The sequence below is a fragment of the Lissotriton helveticus genome, chromosome 7 (genome assembly GCF_964261635.1).
Source record: "Lissotriton helveticus chromosome 7, aLisHel1.1, whole genome shotgun sequence".
Taxonomy (NCBI): domain Eukaryota; kingdom Metazoa; phylum Chordata; class Amphibia; order Caudata; family Salamandridae; genus Lissotriton; species Lissotriton helveticus.
Window position 1 is genome coordinate 453,924,478 of NC_136068.1, and position 15,423 is coordinate 453,939,900.

The window sequence follows — 15,423 nt, forward strand, 5'->3', positions numbered from 1 at the left end:
CTGGTTGGGATGAGATAGTCACTCATGGGACTGGTAAACCTGAGATCTGTAGACAGCTTAAGTGTAGCTCGTAGCTAAATTCGAAAAATTAGAACAGTATAACATTGATCATTATAATGATTATAATCTCCGTTAACTCTTAAACATATGAACTTCTTTTATTTAAATAGTTTTAATAATGAGTGTATGTAATTTTAAAGACTCACCGCTATTTAAAATGCAATGTTAGTGATGTATTGTAATTCAAATGTGCATAATGGCGTATTTATCCTTTTGCAAAGATTTTAATTAATCAATCAATAAACAACAACAACAACAGCTCGTAGCACCCCTTTAAATCCAGTGGTGTTCTTCAGGCACAGCTCTAAATCCTGGCGTCACACTATCCTGCTAGCGCAGGGAGGAGCCCTTCACACGGTTCTGCCAATCCCGGCTCACAGGTCTACATTTCATTTTAGTTCCGGGGCACGGCTTAAGTTCGCTCATCCTGCTCCGTGGCGCCCCCTGCTACCGCAGTACTTCGACCCAGAGGTAGTTCATCATTCCACCTGCTGCCTGTACCCCCTCCACCTCACCTCTGCTGCCCGCGTCTGCGTGTCGAGGCTCGGTTTCTAGGCAGAGCCCTCAGAGGAAGCAGATGGGGCGGAAATTACAGGATCTTCCTTCCTCAGGGGGAGAAGGCCTGATCCCTGGAGGAGAGCACGAAAGATCTGCAATAATTGAATTATCTAATTATCAGATCTGGCGTCTTTCCACCCGTGCCTCGGCGCAGAGTAGCCTAGCGACCACAGTAGGGGAATGTCTGGCAAGGTCGGGGCCTTTGGATGGGAGGAAAAGTCTTCGACTAATTATAATCCTCATAATTAGTTTTAGATAAGTGCTTGCTGACACCGTTTTGTGGTTTCAAGTGGGTCGTAAATAACAGCTACCGTAGGAAGTGCTTCCATGTAGACTTCCGCGAATTAAAAAACGGAGACACCACACCACAAAATAATTCAGATTACCACCACCAGGCCCAATTGTATGGTGTACAGATCAAATGCTGAAAATGTTTGCTCGCCTCCAGCACTGCTTCATTTATTTAGGATTTTTGTTTAATGCTAAGTTACCCTTTACATACCTGGCTGCTGAGCCCATGCCTATAACCAGACGCTCAACATAACCGGCACTAAAGTGAGGTCCACACCATGAATCAGAATCCAATTTAAAATATCTTGTAGCGATTAAGGCCAGATTTTAGATGCTTGACACGTTCACACAAATGACCCAATGAACCTGGGCTTACATGTGAACATGAACCAATGTATCCTTCGGAAAAGACAAAAGTGGATCATCTATGGAAGAAGAACAAAGTTACATCCAAAATACTAAAGTTCTGGATAAATCACAGAAATCAAAAATGTTAAACAACATATTGGACAACATGCATTCACACCTCTACAAGTTGCTACGAACCAGAACGACTAACCTAAACAACAGTCTATAAAACGACATATAAGCATACGAATGTTTTGACGCAGGCTCCACAAGCCGTTGTAACCCCACCGGCAAACATAACTGTTCTGAATACTTTGCTTCCTCCCCTCTAGGGGACAGTGACTCTACTCCTGTAACTGTACCTCGTAAATACCTCAATAAAAAGTATTGGAAATTTAAAAATAAATAAATAAATGAGGTGAAATCATTACAATTATATTGAATGTCAACAATATATCAGAATTCAAGTCTTGTATATACATGAAAGGTTGACTCTAGAATGATAGAATAAAAGTGATACATGTCAAAAAAAAGTGAAGGCAAAGCGCTTATGTGACAAACAAGTGTTTAAAACCAATGTGATGAAAAAGCATTAAAAACAAAACGGTGGCTGTTGAGTAGTCCACGATAACATTGATTTCAAGATTTACTAGATGCACAATGTTTTACGTAGATTGAAGGTCACCAAAAGGTGGCAAACGTCGATGTTTCAACCACCAATGGTAATTACAGAGGGGTCATCATCAGGACGGTGTCCTGCATGAGGCAGTAGCAACCTTAGAAAGGAAAGCATAAAAAAATGGTAGAGTGGACTTACAGTAAGTAGCTCAATTGAGTGGACTTCAGATGAAAAATCCGTACGTTAAAGAAACTAATGCACAGGTATGCAGAGAGGTCAGTTGAACTGAGAACAGAATACCCGAAACTGTACCTGAGATTGAACCAATTGACAGGGTGGAATTGAATAACCACATCCAGGTGCTCTCCCGCTTAGGTCTAGAGGGAGATGGCCACAGCCAAAGGGGAAACATCCTTTACAACGCAACTTTTACCACGCAGTGCTATTACAAGGCAGGTTTTACAACGAAAACCATTACAACGCATTACGCTGGGGGGCGCTCTAGGATAGGGAATAGATTTAATTTACTATCCAACACCTTCCCTAGTGTCCACGGGAACTGGAGTTGGAATAGTAAAGTAAACTATTCACTATCCAGCACCCCAAAGCGCTATGCGCTGTAATGGTATGCGTTGTAAAAACTGCGTAGTAACAGCATGCGTGGTAAAAGCATGCGTTGTAACGTCATACATCCCAGCCAAAGGCTTGGTCTTGCTAAATGTGAAAACTACAACTCTATAACTCCATTACAGTCACTAGATATGAACGCCACCAAAAGCATGGCACTGTCAGCCAATTAGACAGATCAGTGCCCTAGAAAAATGTCTGCTGCCTATCCTAGGCTGAGATCAGACGGTCCCAGATTCCGATCTTGTGCTTGATTAATACTTCAGCACTCAGCTGTCCTGCAGCTGAGTGCAAACCAATGCTGGCTGCAGAATGATACACTTTGTCACGTGGCACACTCATGCCAAATCCTGGTAAGTCCACTACAAGCTTCAGCTACAATCCAATAACACCATTATCTGTCCACAGAGCCTAAGCAGCCTGCCTGTCATCCGTGTAGGCACAGAAAGACTACTCAAGAGATATACTTCTCACTTCTGGCCATCGGAGGACTCTAACATAGTCCACCTCCGCAGATCCTGACTAACTACATACTATGACTGCGCCTTACCCTCAAGTAAGGAAACTCACAGTAAGTCTATCCTGGAACATCTCTAACCCTCTCTCTTGCTACCATAATACTTCCGAATGGACACTCCTGTGGTAACCTATCAAGGTGGACTGTAATATACAGGAATACCTTGCAGAGCTAATCAAGAGTTCTAATATACTACCAAGTATAAACTACCAGTCTGTTGCTCTTCCCTTTGCACCCATCACACCACTAAGCACTGCATCCCACAATACGATAACTGCACCTCAATGGTCATCACACTTGACACCGAAACACTTCCCACATAGGACGAAAACAAGGACAGTACCTTTCCAACCACAAACCATACACGGCAAAGCATGCTACCCATGCGGGCAAGTGCTTCAGCACTCCGCATAGCAGTAGTAAGCTCTTTATAAATATTATAATATAACACGGCTATGATATTAATTTATTTTTAAGCATGGCTAGAGACATATTTAGGTTTGTTGCAGATCTCATGAAACCAATACAAGGAGAGGGTCAAAAGATAAGTTAATTCCCATCTTTATCAACCCATATAATGCTGCCAGTGCTTTATTGGAAATGTCATACATGACATATAAAAGTAAGCTATTGCACACACTCAATTGAGTTCCACTTTTTTAGGTCGAGTCTGGGCAGCACATGCGCTGCTCTGCGAGGGCTGCTGTGTTCAGTTAGGGAGTTGAAGCTCCACCCACTCTCCGCCCATATTTTTCCCTGGCTTGTGTCATTGTCCACTGTAAACTGTGGTTGTTCATTGGTCAATAGGCTTAAATGTCTCTCCTTAGTACCGCCTTGTCTCATTTCGTAACCTCCCATGGCGACACCCCCTGTTACGTGTGTTGTTACTCTGTAGGCTTTAATTACAGCCTCCAAACACTATTTTCTAAAATAGCTTTGTCCTGCCAGCAGGCAGGACACGCTCTCTCCTAAAGCTTTAAAAAATTTTTTATAGCATTTGCAGTACAATAGGTCTCGCATTTACAAAAGTTTAAGCTATTGGCATTGTAAATGACAATGCCTTTTATTTATCTGTTTTAAAAAGAATACATAAATAAAAGGCATTTTCATTTACAATGCCAGTCGCTCAAACTCTCGTAAATGTGAGACCTATTGCATTGCAAATGCTTGTTTTGTCAATGCTCTTGGTTGAAAAAAGTTTGTGGCCATCTTCAGTCAGACTCTAGTTTTAGGTACTTAGTACAAACCAGAAATAGTGCCTGGCTCTTATGGGTGTTGTAATGATCTGGCAAGTGCATTACAGGCTTCGAAGACACTGTGTATATTTCCTTTCACCCAATATAGGGTGCATCGCATCATTACAGTACCATTGAAACAAACAGCAATGCCTCTTTTTAGATTGGTAACTGACATCCACCCAGTGCTTAGTTTGTAAAAATAATAAGCACTAGGCCCCTCGTCAGGAGGGCCCTGCAGTTTGCACGTCCAATGGCCCCTGCCAGTGCTGCCTTTGACAGCACCAACACAAGTACTAACCATCACACTCCTTCCTAAAGCTGTGACAATTCAGATTATTCCAGGCCCACAAAGCTTGAAGAATGGTGGGCGGGTCCACAGGTATTAGTCATTTTTAATGTATATCAAATTCATAAACCACTTTGTTGTGCTCATCTCTAAATTAAACAAACACCGCCACCATGTGGCAGACTGCCGTAGGTGCCAGTGTTGGTAATTAAGTGCTGGTGCCAATCTCCCGAAACCACAGGCTCAAATTAAGCCCTGCATTCATCTACGGTGTCTGAACTGAGTGACGGGACAAATTGTGAAAATGTATTTAGGAGTGAATGCTGCAGCTCTGAGCAAGCACTGTTGGTCACTGAATTATGGCGCAAATTACAGTCTGTAGTGCTGCTGATTACTACTTCCTCCAGTTCACTCTACACACCCCTTCATCCAGCCAATCACTCATTCATACAGCTACGGATGCACTTATTCTCTCGTCCAATCATACCCTCAGTTACACCCACGCAGGAACCCTGGCACCCCCTCACTAAGAAACAACTCCTTAAGAAAGATAATTACATTTGCTATGTTAGGTTCTCTCATGAATTTGCACAAAATCCACTTACAGTGATAGTCAACCACTGTCAAGACAAAACTCTTGCCCTCATCCAAACAAGAAATTGGACCAATAAAATCCATACCTCCCAGGAGCAGTACATTGTGCAGTAAATTGTGTGTGCGCAGAGACTTGTCCGTCAACATGCACTCCCCACAACTACTCACCAAATATCCGGCCATCAGTATTTCAACTTCTTCATCTACATGACCTTGATGGGCCAAACTTACCAACCTGCTCCTAAAATAACTTGGGGAAATCAAAAAATTACCTCTCAAAATCAAACCACCCTAAATACTTAATTCATCCTTGAATAAGGTCTCAACTCACTACCAATCGCAGTTTCCCTGGGCCAACCTTGACTTAAAACTTTCCTGAGCATATTTTGACAATTGTCCCTTTCCACACAATCAGTTCAAATCTTTTTCATAATCATCTTTTCTGACACACCATACACCATCCCAATCACCATTTCTTCTTCACCAAGCTTGTCACCATCCCAAGCAGGCACCAACAGCATCTGGACAGAAAATCAGCCATGCAGCATTATGTTTCATCCTGAAATTGAACTCCTACAACTTGGAAAGTAGCTGGATCAACCCTAGACTGGCATTCCCTGACCCCTTATCATTCAAAAGGAAAACTATTGACTTGTGATCTCTGATCAGAGTAAACTCTCTGCCCCACATATATACGTGGCAAAATTATGCACACCCGAAACACAGGCCAGCGCTTCCCTTTCTTTTATGCTGTAGTCCTTCTCAGCTGCAAATAACCATCAGGAAGAAAAAGAAGTGGAGGTCGCTTTCCCTTCCACCAACTGACTGGGGTACAGCACCAGCGCCCAGTCACTTGTATCCACAGTAACAATGCAAGGCACTTCATCACAAAATGCTTGTAACGCAGGTGTTCTGATAATTTGAGTGTTTAGCATGTCAAATGATTCAATTTGTTCCTGCTCCCACACAAATCTCGCCCCACTCCTTAACAATTCCATTAAAGGTTGTGTTTGAGGGCAAAATTATCAATAAACTGTGAATAATATTCACACAAGCCCAGGAATTATCGAATTTATCCTTATCTGCTGGAGAAGGACAGCCTAGGCCTCAACAGAAGCAGGAATCCCAAGGGATTCGTCAGGGTCCACCATTTTCAACATCTCTTCTCAGGAGACAGATGTAATTCCGTCAATGGAGGGGAGGTTGTCCCTGCAGTATCTCCCTGGAAATGGATCCTGTGATCTCTCAGTGTTAAAAAGCAGTAATGCTTTTCAGCTTTTACTGAAGCCACTGTGAAAACCATCTTTGCCTAAGTTGGTATCTCCAGAACTTCGACAGAGGTTCAGATTCTCCTCCTTTGGTAGCCAACAAGTTTGTCTCTGCTCCGAACGCGGGTACAGCTGGTGCTAAACCACTATCCGGGTGTCTGACACCCTCTAGATCTGCATGATTTCAGCATGACAACTGGTTCTGCTCAGTGGCGTTGTAGTAGGCCTTCATCCATGTGCCCCAAGATCACAGGCAATTCCTTGTTTTCAACACAGGCAATACATACTGCTACTACAGAACTGCCATCTTGTCTGAACTAGTTTCACATGGTCCACAGAACTGCTAGCCTCAGTGAGATCGTTCCTGATGCCTGAAGTCAATTACTACCAGCTCTGGACAGCAGTCTGGGGAGGGCATTCTCCATAGTGCCAGCTGTGTCAGTTTTGGGTTTAGACCTTCACACCCTTTCAGTTTCAGGTTTATTGTGAACTTTCCACAGAAGTCCTTACCTTTAGCTTTAAAGAGAATCTAGTGCATGGGGAGACTCCCTGCTGACAGCATCTCACCTTTTGAATTATTGGCACAAATCCATGCACTTACATAGTCCTATGAACAAATCCATTCTAGTATCCCAACATTCTTGTTGGAAGACCTTGGAAAACTTTTGTGGCTCCCACCCATCATTGCCTTTCCACACTGCAAGATGTGGGGTTAACTTCTAGCACCCTATTTTATCCATTACTTTCTTGATTTGAGGTATTCCAATAACGCATCTCCTGTTTTTGTCACATACATCTATATCCTCAATGTTTTTATCTCTTGGTATACCGAGTCTGTTAAAAAAAACACAGTACATTGGAATGTCCCCATAACATTCTGCTTTAATAGTTGCAGGTTGTCATCCTTCACCCTCAGCACTACATCATCCATCTCCTCTACCAGTTCCCTCTTCGCATTTCAGTTGCTCTTGTAATGCGTACATCATTTAGCCACACACCTCCTTTATTCTTACTGAACTGCCCTTGATCCTTAAGGCACCGAGATGTTTATATCTCCCATTCTTGTCCTCACCAAAATGAGGCATGTTGCACGCTGACAAAGGTGTAAATCTTTCAGTCCATACACAGAGTTCCACAGAAACCCTCCTGGCAGTCTAGCTTCCATCGCCCGCATCCCTGTTCACCAGACACCAGCCCTCCTCCTCTCCCCCAGCTGCCACAGAGTAAGCATGAACCATAAAAAAAGACATGGAATCCCTTTAGTGAGCACAAGATAATTCAGGGGGCATCTAGGACTGCAGGAGCTGTGCATTGTAGTGATAATTCACACTATTTAGTATACGTTGTTGGACAGCTAGTCCAAGCCTCCCATCACAGTTCATTCATTTATTGAACCATGCATGAGGTGGTGGGCACAGGTTTCATGCATCCTTTACATATAAACGTGTTCATGCTGGAGATAGTCTTCATGAGTTTAAGGGTCCTTCTTCCTTTGGTGAAGATCATGGTGGTGGTGACTCAAACCAACAATACCAGGAAGCAGTGGGACACTCATCCCCCTTCAATCCACAGGTTGCCACTGTAATTGTGAAAGGGGGCCCCATCAAATAATATCTACCTATTGGTTTGGAACATCAGCTGGGAGCTGTCAGTGTGTGGGTGGTCAACCCAAGTGTATACTCACCCTCCCTTCGTGTGTAAACAAACATGCAGTCTTCAACTTTATCTTTGAAACTTGGGTCAGAGCAGCCACGGGTGCACGCACTAGTCGGGAAGATGCTTATATGCCATGGGAGTCCCACTTAATCCAAGAGGGCCAGATTTTTTGCCAGATTCAAGATTTCAACACAGGATAAATGTATATAGATTTTTGCCAGATTCAAGATTTCAACACAGGATAAATGTATATGCTTTAGAGCTAAGTGAAATTCTGTTATATATTCAACAGATATCCTAAAAATCTGGCACAAATCCAAGCTTTTTTGACCTACATTCCACAACCCTGCTATAGGCAGGGTCCCTGACAATCCACCCTCTTGACTGTCCTGGTCTCAGCGCTGGGATGCTTCCGGGTTACTATGCGCTCTACAAAACCCTAATAATAATTCCAACCCGGTGTGCGGGTGTCGAGACAGCCGTGGTGTGGCCGTCAGGCAGTAAATAGGATCAAACGGGCGGGTACGCCCGTAAAAGTGCGGAGCCTGAATGTGCAGGATCCAGCCGTTGCTCGTCTCGCCGAAGTCACCGGACCTTCGATACCGCTTCAATGCAATTTAAGCCCTGAAGAGTCACAATCACAACCCTTAAGAAAACCACCGATGTCGACTGTATCATATTTCCAACATTGTATCAACTGTTGAATGTAAACGTGTGCCCAGGATATGTTCATGTTTGTTTGGCGATGGGCTTTTAGCTCTTCCCTCATTCAGGGGTTTTGGGTCTTCCCCTGACCACAAGCTTTTGTTCTCCATTTCAGCTAGTTCCCTGTAAGGTTACCTGCCTGAACGCCACTCACCTGCTACCCCAAAACCCTGTGCAGAATCCGAAGGATACTTAGCCCAGAGAAATATATGTGGAATTAACATGTTGCAGTGAAGGCTGGAACAGAAAATTGAAAAAAAAGCAGCACATTGTGATATCGATGTTTAGAGCATGGGGACACGTTTGGAAAGGTTTGCCACTGACTAAAACTGCCTGAAACTACTTTCCCTGTCAAGCGTCCCTGGGCTTCTAGTCAATGGCATCACTTCTAGCTTCAGGCTTCTGTGGTCCACAAGACGATAGCGTCAATTAGCTTTCGATAATGAAATCAGGCTGTAATCAGGGGCATTCCATCCTCTTCCACCAGGGTCACATAGTGTGTTAATCCATGATATTACTTATGCCAGACTTGCACCTTCCTTTACTAACATCAATTTTGGTGGTGTTTGCCAAAAATATCAAAGAAAAGATATTGTGTGGGCAAAATATTGTGTCATAGATATCTGAAAGAAACACGTTAGTTAGATTCCTTACCTTAGAATATCCCCAGGCGTCAGACTGGACCCGGAAAGATTTTTTGTCAGCAGTACCCCTGCGTGTCGGTAGGCGGCGTCTGTGGCTCCGCGTCCATCGTCGGCTTCGTGATTGCCAGGATGACGTCGTCGGAGTACTTAGACGCCTCCCAGGGGCGCTGACGTCAGTTCTGTTTTCCGCGCCAGCAAGCGCAGCTACGGGAAGAGCAGACCCCTTAGTCACTTTTTTACTAACTTTTTGGTCTTTTTGACTATCTTTTTTAAGCCTACTTCGACTCCAGGTGTCAGCAGAGATGCCCGGTTTCAAGCCGTGTGACGCCTGTCACAGACTGATGTCGGTTACCGAACCCCACCGCTGGTATCTCTACTGTTTAGGGGCCGACCACGTTGACAAGTCGTGCCCCGACTGTTGGACCTTGACTTGGAAAGCTAGGCGGGAGCTGTCCCGTAAGCTTCTCGAGCTCCGGCAGTCGGCTCCGCGCTGCTCGAGGTCCTGGTTGAGGAGCAAGTCAAGGGACCGGTCGCGGAGCCGTAGCCATCACCGCTCGTCCGGATCCAAGTCCTCGCACTGAGGTAAGTTGAGGTATGGCAAGAAGAAGTCGAAGAAGCGACATTGCTCTTCTGACTCCCCTCGCCGGTCGCGCAACTCGGCCGAGGGTTAGGGTGGCACCACCCACGTGGCTCCGCCGGAGCCACAGGAGTCGCATCCGGTCCCACACCCTCCAGTCCCTGGGCTTCATGCAAATCCGGGCGAGATTCAAGACTTCCTCGTGGCCATGAGGACTCTCTTCCCGCCATCGAGGCCTGCCGGCGCGCCTCCGGGCCCCGCAGGTCCGACTGGGGGTCCTAGTGAGTCGACGACTTCGGTCCCGACGCCGCAGGCCCCCGTGGGATCCAGGCCTGGATCCCGGTCGACGCCAGTTGACCTCACGACTCCTCCGCTGGCACCGACCCCCATGGTGCCGCTTCCAGTGCCGTCCTCGGACGACGCCATCCCTGGTTTCAGCCCCGATCCTTCGTCTATGACCCGGCTCCGTCAGTTCTGCCTGTTTACCAGGACACGGATGAAGGGGAGGACTGGGAGGGGTCTGAGGACCCTCTGGCACAGCAGTGCCAGTTAAGTCAGGACTGGGCAGATGAGCTGGGGGAGGCAAGTGGTCTAGACACTTTGCCTGACAGTGGTTTCACTCCTACTTCAGTGGCTACGGAGGAGGGTGCTACTTATGCAGTGGTGCTGCGCAAGGCGGTCAAGGCCTTGCCCCTGGAGCTCCCTGCAGCGGCCGTGAGGACTAACCGCCTCACTGAGGTGCTTCAACCGACAGTAAGCTCTTCAGAGCCTCTGCTGCAGTTTAATGATGAGGCCCTCACCGATGTTCTGATGGGCACTTGGTCCAAGCCCCCCACAGTCTCTCCTGTGGACCGGAACGTGGCCCGGCGCCACCGCCCAGTCCGGGCGACCCCTGCTTTCTGTCCATACACCCCACCCCTAAGAGTCTGGTTATCCAGGCCTCCACATCCCAAACCGCCTTCCTGTCCGCACCCAGACCGGGAATCCTAAAGGATGGAACAGTTTGGCAAGAAACTGTTTTCCTCACTCAGTCTTGGGTTGCGGTCCATTAATACTGCATGCCTTTTGGACCGTTACACCCAATCTCTGTGGGATATGGTGGCAGACGTGCCCCAGTGTCCGGAGGAGGCCAGGATAGGGCTCGCCCAGGCTCTTGCTGAGGGGCAAGATGCAGCACGGTATTCCATTCGCTGTGGACTTGACACCACAGACCCGCTGGGCAGAGCAATTGTGGCGATTCGCCGTCATGCCTGGCTGAGGTCCACAAACTTTTCAGGGGGTGCCAGAGCACTCTCACGGACATACCCTTTGATGGCTGTCGCCTTTTGGCAACAAAGCAGATAGCTTGCTGAAACGCTTTGAGGACTCCCGGGCTACGGCCAAGTCCTTGGGCCTGTTGGTCCAGCGCCAGCAAACTTCTGCTTTTCGCCCCGTTCGTGGGCCAAGGAAGGGGCTCCCCCACACGTTCGTCCAGTCACAGGCCGCAGAACCAGCCTCAATGTGGACGTGGATTCCGCCGAGGCGGAGCAGGGGGACAGAGAGCCGGTCAGTCCACATCCGCTCCCGCAGCATCTGCCTCAAAGCCTTCCTAGTCTGAGCTTTCAGGCCCATTCCATGCCAGTGGGAGGCAGAGTTCGTCATCGCCTGCTCCACTGGCGTACCATCACTTCGGATAGGTGGGTGCTGCAAATCGTCTGAAGGGGCTACTCCCTCCCCTTTGAGGCGACCCCTCCAGCCATGCCACCGCAGTACCACCGCATGTCGGGGGATCACTTGCAACTTCTGCAGGAGGAAGTTACGGCCCTCTTGGCCAAGGGGGCCATTGAGCGCGTTCATGGTCCAGAAGTGGGATGGGGTTTTACTCCCAAGAAGGGCCATACGCCCTATCTTGGACCTCAGGAGCGTCACCGTCTTCCTCCGGAAGGAGAAGTTCAAGATGCTGACATTAACTCAGGTTCTGGCTGCCCTAGACCCTGGAGACTGGATCGTAGCATTGGACTTGCAGGACGCCTATTTCCACATCCCCGGCCTGCCGGCCCACCGGCGTTACCTGCGGTTCACGGTAGGCCACGAGCCCTTTCAGTTTACCGTGCTCCCCTTCGGCCTCACCAGTGCCCCTCGGGTGTTCATGAAAGTGATGGTGGTGGTCGCAGCTCATCTGCGCAGATTAGGGGTTCCAGTCTTCCCCTATCTCAATGACTGGTTGTTGACGGCGAGCTCTCCCCAAACAGTTGTCTCCCACCTCCAGACTACGGCCAACCTCCTGCATTCGCTGGGGTTCTCCTTCTACTTGCCGAAGTCACATCTGAGTCCCTCCCAGAAGCTCCTCTTCTTTGGAGCGGTTCTGGACTTGGCGCAGTTTCGGGTCTATCCTCCCAAACAGCGGGTTCGGGATATTCAGGCTCTGATTCTGATTTTTCGGCCTTTATCCCGAGTCTCGGTCAGGATGGCCCTACGGCTGCTGGGTCTGATGGCCTCCTGCATCCTGCTGGTACATCATGCCAGGTGGCGGATGCGGGCTCTGCAGTGGGACCTGAAGTTCCAGTGGGCTCAACATCAAGGCAACCTGTCCGACCACGTCCTGATCTCTGAGGGCACTGCAAGACAGTTGCAGTGGTGGCTCACGGACCGCGATTGGCTCAGTGGCAAATCCCTCTCCCTACCGCAACCGGAGCACGTGGTGCTGACGGATGCGTCCCTCCTGGGATGGGGGGGGCCACATGGGAGAGGGGAGATCAGAGACCTCTGGTCTCCGGCAGAGTCCCGGCTCCATAGCAACCTTCTGGAGCTGCGGACGATCCGACTTGCACTAAAGGCATTCCTTCCCTCTGTCCGGGGAAGTATAGTGCAGGTGTTCACGGACAACACCACCGCCATGTGGTATTGCAACAAAGAGGGCGGGGTGGGGTCGTGGACCCTTTGTCAGGAGGCTCTGCGCCTCTGGACATGGCTGGAACATCAGGGCATCAACCTGGTGGTTCAACACCTGGCGGGCTCTCTGAACGCCACGGTGGACGAACTCAGCTTGGGTGCATGATGGATCACGAGTGGCGTCTGAACTCGGACGTGGCGCAAGGTCTCTTTCAGCAGTGGGGAGAGCCTTGGTTAGATCTATTCGCCACCGAAGAGAATGTACAATGCCATCAGTTCTGCGCGTTGGAATTTCCAAGGCGGCACTCGCTCAGAGACACTTTTCATCGCGAGTGGAGTTGTGGTCTGTTATACGCCTTTCCGCCTATACCACTTCTGCCCAGAGTGCTGAAGAAGATCAGGCGCGACCGGGCGCAAGTCATCCTTGTGGCTTCGGATTGGGCACAAAGATACTGGTATCCCGAGCTACTTAGTCTGTCAATCGATCCCCCGATTTGACTACCTCTTCAGGAGGACCTTCTGTCGCAGCAGCAGGGGACGGTCCTCCACCCGAACCTCTCCAGCCTCCAACTCCATCCGTGGAGATTGAGCGGCAGCAGTTGATGCCATTAGACTTGCCTCCTGAAGTCTGTGATGTCATTCTGGCAGACAGGCGTTCCTCCACAAAAACGGTATACGCCTGCAGGTGGAACAAATTTGTGGCATGGTGCACAGCAAAGGCTGTGGATCCCCTTTCCGCCCCTCTTTCTGAGGTTCTCCTCTTTCTTCTTTCCCTGGCCCAGCAGGGCTCTGCTCTGGGCACCATCAAGGGATATCTTTCAGCTGTTTCAGCCTTCTTGAGGCTTCCTGATCGGCCTTCTCTTTTCAAGTCCCCTGTTGTACATATATTCTTGAAAGGCATTACTCACATGTGTCCTCCTGTTCCCTTTGTAATGCCTTAGTGGGACTTGAACCTGGTGTTGACCTATCTGATGTGTGCTCCCTATGAGCCACTTCATAACTGCCCGCTTTGTCTTCTGACTCTAAAGACTGCTTTCCTGGTTGCCATCACCTCTGCCAGAAGAGTGAGTGTGCTCCAGACTCTTTCCACTAAGCCTCCTTTCCTTTCGGTCCATCCAGATAAGGTTGTTCTGAGGACTCGTCCTTCTTTTCTTCCTAAGGTGGTTACTGCCTTTCACATCGAACCGTCCATTACCTTGTACACCTTCTTTCCGCCTCCGCATCCCTCGAAAGAGGAAGAGAGGCTTCACCTTCTGGACCCAAAACGTGTGCTTTCCTTTTATCTGGATCGCACTACACAGTTCCGGGTGGACAACCAACTCTCCGTTGGCTATGTTGGTGCTAAGAAGGGGCGGGCAGTGCATAAGGGAACCATCTCTCGGTGGGTCGTTTTGCGCATTAAGGCCTGTTATTCCTCAGCTAAAAAGGATCCTCCTGTGGGGCTGCGAGCCAATTCCACTCGGGCCACAGCAACTACTACTGCCTTGGGACGGGGAGTCCCTTGGCAGGACATTTGTCTGGCAGCTGCGTGGGCTTCGCTGCACACGTTTGCCAAGCATTACTGCCTGGACAGCCAAGTCCGGAGAGACAGCTTCTTTGGCCGTTCCGTTCTCCAGGACTTCCTGGTGTGACCACGGGGGTTGGTATTGCTGGAGTATCTATTCTAAGGTAAGGAATCTAACTAACGTGTTTCTTTCAGATGCACAAGTTACTTACCTTCGGTAACGATATATCTGTAAGAAACATTAGTTAGTTAGATTCCTATCCGCCTCACCCGTCCTCCCCGTTCTGCGAACCGATATCTAGGGTTAAGGTCATCCCTTTCAGGGCCCTAGTTTCATGGCACCAGTTTCGGTTTCTTGCATGCCTCTGCGTTCCTGGCACGGAAAGCTATGTACAGATCTGACGTCAGTGCGTGAGGGCAGCGTATAAGTACTCCAACAACGTCATCCTGGCGATCACGACGCCGACGACAAACGCGGAGCCGCAGACGACACCTACCAAAGCGCATGGGTACTGCTGACGAAAAATCTTTCCGGAACCAGCCTGATGCCTGAGGATATTCTAAGGTAAGGAATCTAACGAACTAATGTTTCTTACAGATGTATCGTTACCGAAGGTAAGTAACTTGTGCATCAAGGACACAAATATCGTGAAGACAAGTGTATATGGGGAAGCAAACTATATAATATATATATGTATGTATATATGTATGTATATCTATATATATATATATATATATATATATATATATATATATATATTTATATAAGCGAACCATGTGATCAAGGCTCTACGCGGTTGAAACGCATAATGGCTGACTTACCTTAAAGGAAAGAAAAAAGAATTGAACGTGCAGAGATGCGGTCCGTGCTCCTTTCTTCCAGACATTGAAGTGCCAAAGCAGCAGCAGCGGGAGCTGAGTGTTCTGCCAGATAACCACTTTTTGCAGTACAGGAAAGTTGTGCTAAAGAAAAGTGGAATAGCTTTCACTGAACTGTTTGGGTCGTTGTGGATAGGGTGGTGGTACTTACTAGTTCTATCTTTTGCGTGAAACATCTTGA

General features: G+C 48.0%; 1 protein-coding gene across 1 annotated transcript in view; it reads left to right on the plus strand.

Annotated features, from left to right (window-relative positions):
• TLCD3B (TLC domain containing 3B) overlaps window positions 1–15,423 on the plus strand; it is a 143,898-nt gene that overhangs the window by 74,791 nt on the left and 53,684 nt on the right. The gene's annotated exons all lie outside the window — the stretch shown is intronic.